This window comes from Arvicola amphibius, chromosome 11 (genome assembly GCF_903992535.2).
Source record: "Arvicola amphibius chromosome 11, mArvAmp1.2, whole genome shotgun sequence".
Lineage (NCBI taxonomy): Eukaryota > Metazoa > Chordata > Mammalia > Rodentia > Cricetidae > Arvicola > Arvicola amphibius.
Window position 1 is genome coordinate 109,185,171 of NC_052057.2, and position 7,178 is coordinate 109,192,348.

Below are 7,178 nucleotides of genomic sequence, written 5' to 3' on the forward strand. Positions count from 1 at the left end.
TAGGATTGTGTTGGTGCTTCAGGACCTTCTCTCTACACACACGTACAGCCCCATCTGAGCTCGGTTGATAGTCATAAATAAGGCTTGACTACAGAATGTCCCGTACATGCTCCTGCCCTGGGACTTGGCTTGCCAGCTGATGGACTCTGGGTCTGACCTAATCAGTAAGATAGTGTTTTCACAGCTTCATTGCCAGTGGAAAGCAGAAGGTGGAGCTAACAGAAGGAAGTGCATCACTAGAGGTGTGTCCTTAGGGTCACTGCTCTCTCTGCTTCCTGTTTGCCTTGAGAGGAGCTGCTTTATTCCACCAGCGCTCCCTGCTATGACGGCCAACTTCACCTCGAGCAGCGCACAGCGACGGAACAAAGTGACCATGACCCGAACCTCTAAAACTGAGAACCAAATAGACGTTCACTGGTTTTAGATGATCACAGGTGTCAGAAGAATAAACTCAAGTGGATCACGGTTCTGGGTCAATTTTTTCAGCCCGCGTAAACATTGTTCAATGTTAATTTAAAGAACTTTGTATTACCCGACAATCATTCTTGCTGATGACTTAATGTATTAAACCATACCATCCCAACCTCTACAATCTTACCATGCTGTCCAGACTGATGTTCTAAGTCCCTGACTCCAGCCTCTGCCTCTGGGGACACAAAACTGAGTGTAGTTTTGCACTGCTGCCCTGAGCCTCAATCCTTTTTAGTGGACATTCTTGCTCTTTGGTTTGGGTGTTTCTTCCAAAATAAGTGTGCAGCGAACTATTTACAAACAATCCTAAAGTATAGAAATGTCTTGCTACTCTTCCCATACCACTGTCTCCTCATTTCACTCCCTAGATAGAATCCATGTCAACAGCTTGATACATGGAAACTTTCCTATTTCTGGACTGTATTGAAGTGCTCCAAATGTCGTGAAAGGCCGAGGGTCTTTTTTTTTTTTTTTTATCTATTTCAATGTTGAAGACCGGCAAGAATAGGGGCTAGAGAAATGACTCAATGGTTGCTCTCCCAGAGGACCCTGTTCAGTTCCCAGGATCCACATAGTGTCTGACAATCTTCTGTGAACTCAAGTTCCACAAGATCTGACACCTTCCTCTGACCTCTGAGTGCTATGCGCATGTGCTACACCAACATAAGTGCAGACCAAAGGCTCAGACACATGAAAAGAAAAGAATAGCAAGGATAGCTTCTTTAGTGATACTATCTCTGAGTTCTTGAACATTAGAGCCTACAAAACCCAGAGGCATGTAGCTCTTGTCCCTGAAAACTAGAGCCTTGTGGCTCTAGGCACTAAAAGCCAGAGGCTTATATTATATAGGTAAGCACTCAGGCAAAGCTCCCACGTTGCACGGTCAGAGACTTAGAACCTTAGGAACGCGGGTCAGAGGCTATTGACTGCTCTAGGCACAGAGCTAGTAGCTGGTGTGACAGCGCCAAAGCTTCAATTATCAGGACCCTTGACTCAACCCTTGCCAGCGCTCTGGAAGGCTTCCGTGGATCAGGACTTGTGGCTCTTAACCCTTGCCAGCACTCCGGAAGTCTTCCATGGATCAGGGCTTGCAGCTTGCTGACTCAGCTTTTCACAGTCTCTTACCTTCAGGCTCTACTCGCTAAGGTTTCCTTCTCTGGAGCTTTCCAGCTGCTTTCTCACTTCTGCTGCTGCAACCACCACTTCAAACAGATCCACTGCTGTGGCTGAGAACCCTCCTGCTTCGTCTTTTCTCCATTCAGCAAGTTCAGCCCACAGTAAAGACTATATGCGGGCAAGTAAAAGGCCACTCAAGAGAGCCTATTATTGGGGCCTACCACGATATGCAGGGATAGTACATAGAAAAGAAGCCTTCAAACTGACCCCAGAGCCTAACAAGCAGGCTGAAGGGGGCATGGCAGGTTCAGGAGCAGCTTGGAGCTCCACTAGTCACCACTTTGCATGCTCACGATTCATTTGGCTGGTTTGTGTGTGTCAATTATGAGCTTTCTGCTAAGTCATCAGGGAAATGCTCCCCCACACCCTTGTCCTAAGCAGGCATAGCAGCAAGCTAGGTAGAGTCATCAAGATGTCGCTGAGGTTTCTCGTGATGAAAGTGAAGCTGCCAAGAGCTGGTGCAAGCTATCTAAGACAGACTTGACTCAAATGAGACCCCTTGAGCACCTATAATGCCAATGGTCCTCAAAATTGCTTTTGAATTTCCTCGGTTTCCACACAGTATTCAAAGCAGCCAGGCCACCATGATAACACTCATGCGGCAGTCCCTGGATTGTTTGATTGACATTTCCGAATCAAAGCAGTCTAATACGTGGGAAGAGTCTGACAGTTGTCCGTCGAATGGTAAGTAGTTCAGTCATGACAGCTTTGATCATTTCAAAGGGAAGACATCAAAGAGTCTTGACATTAAAGACCGATCAGGAATCAGTGCTTACCACAGTGTTTAACAGTATTCGACACCTAGTAAAAGTGACCTTAAAGAGATTTGAGTCCCTCGGGTCCGTCTCACAATAACTGTGAGGGAAAGTGACTTTCCACAATTTCAAGTGGACCTTTCTAGAGCAATCCCAAATAAAAACCGGATGTAAGTAAAAGACAGTGAGTGGGGCAATCGTAGCCTTTAGACAAAACCAGCAGCTTTGTCATTATATGTAGAAATACCAGCATCGATGTGTGCACACCACCTGCATGTGTATACACAGAGATTTTTGTTTTAACCAAAAAAGTGGACTCTTATTACACATATAACTATGTATTATAATTGTTCCAAATACTATACCACAAGAACCCCTTCTCTATCACTGATAATAATGATAGCTAATAAAATACTAATTCTTCCTAATGAAATTAGGTACTGGATTCACATAGTCCTCTCAACAGTTTTATGAAGTGGGCTTTTTTGTTGCACGGAGTGATGCAGGGATACAAGCACAGCACCACAAACTAGGAATGTAAATGAGCAGTGGAGAGCTGAGTCCAGAGAGGATTAGAGCATGCGTTCTGGTTCGGTTTCATCCGGTGGGGTTCTAATTTGTTGTTTTGTGTAGTATGTGAACTGTGTTGGGAATGGCCCCCAAGGTGTGTGCATATTAAACAAGCGTCTACCACTGAATTATACAGTCAGTACCCCAAATCCATTTTGTTTCCCTTACATGATTCAGAGTCTGGCTGATAAGGTGACACTCCAAGAACACTCTGTCACAGGGCAACAAACTCAGCTCTGTAATGAGATGAGGAAGGGTCAGGAGTCACCAGCCAGATACAGAGGGAACAGGAGATGAATGTGCCATGCTAATAAAGGTACCATCATCTGGCAGAGCGTATTAAGATGTAATACGTGGCGCACGCCTTTAATCCCAGCACTCGGGAGGCAGAGGCAGGCGGATCTCTGTGAGTTCGAGACCAGCCTGGTCTACAAGAGCTAGTTCCAGGACAGGCTCCAAAGCTACAGAGAAACCCTGTCTCGAAAAAAAACCAAAAAAAAAAAAAAGATGTAATACGAGGGGCTGGAGAGATGGCTCAGCGGTTAAGAGCATTGCCTGCTCTTCCAAAGGTCCTGAGTTCAATTCCCAGCAACCACATGGTGGCTCACAACCATCTGTAATGAGGTCTGGTGCCCTCTTCTGGCCTTCAGGCATACACACAGACAGAACATTGTATACATAATAAATAAATAAATGTTTAAAAAAAGATGTAATACGAGTTAACTGAAAATGTAAGAGCTAGTTAGCAATAAGCCTGAGCTATTGGCTGATCATTTATGATTAATATTAAGTCTCAGAGTGGTTATTTGGGATTGGACAGTCTGAAACTTCTGCCTACAACAATGCAAAGAAAACCATAGACTGAAGTGATATTGAATAAGATTTAAAGAATTTCATTGTCAGTCCAGTGGTGGTGGTGATGCACGCCTTTAATCCCAGCACTCAAAAGGCAGAAGCAGTGGATTTCTGAGTTCAGGGATAACCTGGTCTATACCTGGCCTACAGAGTGAGTTCTAGGACTGTCAAGACTACACAGAGAAATCTTTTCTCAAAAAAAAAATCTTGTTCACATATGTTGCAGGATATTTAATCACACTATGAACATCATTGGAACAGAAGTTCATTCAGCTCTTACTTTGTCATTTGGCAAGTCCTATATGTTTGAAAACCTTAGGCTGTTGCTTTATATTTTTACAGGGGAATGCTGAAATTGGTTCTTCATTAAATTCCCATGTCTGGATCTGAATATATTTGTGATCTGTTTTATTAAAATTTTCTAAGATCTGTATCTTAACACTCATATTAACCAACTTTTTTACTGATACAATAAAAATGATAAAGCTGATAATGTTTATAATTGACATTACATAAATTCCATCTAAATTATATATTCTCTCTTCTAATCATTCCAGTTTCAAACTGTCTAGCATATTATCATACAATACCTCCATTGTAATGAGTTTCCCCATTTTTTTTAATGTGGGGAAAACTCTCCTAATTCCTCTCTTTAAGAATTCCCAGGGCTGGAGAGATGGCTCAGAGGTTAAGAGCACTGCCTGCTCTTCCAAAGGTCCTGAGTTCAATTCCCAGCAACCACGTGGTGGCTCACAACCATCTGTAATGAGGTCTGGTGCCCTCTTCTGGCATGCAGGCATACACACAGACAGAATATTGTATACATAATAAATAAATATTTAAAAAAAAAAAAGAATTCCCAGCTGAGCCGGGTGGTGGTGGCGCACGCCTTTAATCCCAGCACTCGGGAGGCAGAGGCAGGCGGATCTCTGTGAGTTCGAGACCAGCCTGGTCTACAAGAGCTAGTTCCAGGACAGGCTCTAAAGCTGCAGAGAAACCCTGTCTCGAAAAACCAAAAAAAAAAAAAAAAAAAAAAAAAAAAAAAAGGATTCCCAGCTGTCTTACCAATCAGCCGATGATGTTGATGAAGATGTGAGGCTTATTGCTGCTGTGTAGAACAGTAAAAGCTTGACTGGATTTCAAGGCAGCTACCTAGTTTGGACTGAGAAGGGATTCAGGGAGAGTCTGCAACCCATGGGTGGGGGGGAGAGAGAGAGAGAGAGAGAGAGAGAGAGAGAGAGAGAGAGAGAGAGAGAGAGAGAGAGAGAGAGAGCTGTCTGAAAAACTACACAGGAGATTGTTCAGAAGAAGCACATGTGGCAGCGGCGGGGGGGGGGGGGGCTACCTGAAGGCAGAACCAGCCAGTCTATGGCAAGTAAGTCCTGTAGCATTTGGAGCCCAGGTGCTCCTGAAGTTGATTGGCAGCTGGAGACTGTTTAAAAGAGGCTACAACAGGAAAATCTCAAACTCACTCAGAGGCTTTAGGGAAAAAGAAAAGAAAGCCTAGCCAGATGGGGCTGGAGACCCATGTGCAGCTCCGGCTTGTGCAGGTGGCTATAAAGTCACAGCAGCTTTTTGTGAATTCATACCCCAAACGTTGAGTGCCAAAGGTAGCACAAACTCAGAGACAGATATTGGGGTTCAACCTAAAGATCAGAAAGGCAAAGCAACCAAGTCACTAGAGAGCTCTTACCTCTATGAAATCTTCAGACTGAAAAAGAGTGAGTTCCTATTTCATCTCATCTTGTATTTCTCTCTAGTGCTGGGATTAAAGGTATGCACCAACACTTCCCAGCCTCTATGGCTAACTAGTATAACTGCTGGGAATAAAGGTGTGTGCCGCCACTGCCTGGCCTATATGGCTGACTAGTGTAGCTGTTTTGCATTCTGATCTTCAGGAAAGCTTTATTTATTAAAATACAAATGAAATATCACTACAGCCCAATTTCCCATCAAGGGGTAAACATGAGATCAAAGCTAAGTGAACTAACTCCTTGCTCTCAGGACTTTGATCAGTTTTGAAGAAACCAACTTTGTGTTGTTTGGATATATCCAGTTACCTTAATAGTATGGGATGATAGTCAACAGAGTTGTCTTTTAATTAAAAAATTTAGATCAATTTTATTTTTATTTATGTGTATGTATGTATGTATGTATGTGTTTGTGTGAACTAGTATGAGCAATATGTTATGTGAGTCTCGCAGAGGCATCAGACTTCCTGGAGCTAGAGTTACAGCTACCTGAGGCTGGTTCTGGGGACTGAATCTGGGCTCTAAGCAGCTGAGTCATCTCTCCAGTGCCAATAAGACAGCCTCATTCTGATTCTGCATGTACTACACAAGACTAGAAAAATCACTCATAGCAGGAACGAGAAATACAATTATTAAAAAACAATTCCTCTGTAATCCTTTATTAAACATTAAAACCATAACAAAGCATGACTGTGGAATGTTAATATAGTCTTTGCTCTTGAGATTTAATCTTTTATGTATTGCTCTCCTGTAGTCACCGAGACGTAAATTCTCTCATTGCTTCTCTTTGTTGTTGAGAAATGTGAGGAACAGAAAAGGGTTTTTGAATTATCAAAGAATTATATCTGTTTTATTTTACCTGTGGCACAGTAGCTTTGTTTAATCCTATCATTGTCTTAGCTGCTGACTGCACCCAAGCCTCTGCTGCCACTGCCTCTGCCACTGACTCAAACTCCTTCATGTAGGAAGGCAAACGTTGTTTTTGACTAAGTATCTTTTTGCTTTACCAATAAAGACTTGGGAGCTAGATGCTGGGGTGAAAACCTTCTAGCTCAGAGAGGGAAAGAAAGCAGCCAGCTGACCTTCCTCCTCCACTGTTGTCTCAGAAAGAAACTTTTCTCTTCTCTGGACTAAAATGAAAACTCTTCCAACCTGATGTCCCTGTCTTCTACTTCTTGTGCCTCTCTCTCTCTCTCTCTCTCTCTCTCTCTCTCTCTCTCTCTCTCTCTCTCTCTCTCTCTCTCTCTCTTTCTCTCTCTCAACCCCCAACTTCCTCTCACTCTCTGTGGTCTCTATGCTTGCTCTGCCTCTTGACCAATGGTTGATTTTATTTAAATAATGCAGTCTATGAGGGGTCACAGATCAAATATCCCACAACACTTCTCCTTTTTGTCTAAATAAAGGAAAGGTTTTAACTCTAACACAGTAAAACTATTTAGAATAATGAAGCTATTTTGGCCAACCTTTCTCTAATGCCCAGCTTGATTGTATTTGGCAGGCTTAGGATGAAGTATTTCTGAGTTCAATATTCTGTAAAATGTTCATGTCAGTCCCATAGGAACCCAGCTATTTGAATGTCCTTAGTGATTTGCAGTCTGAA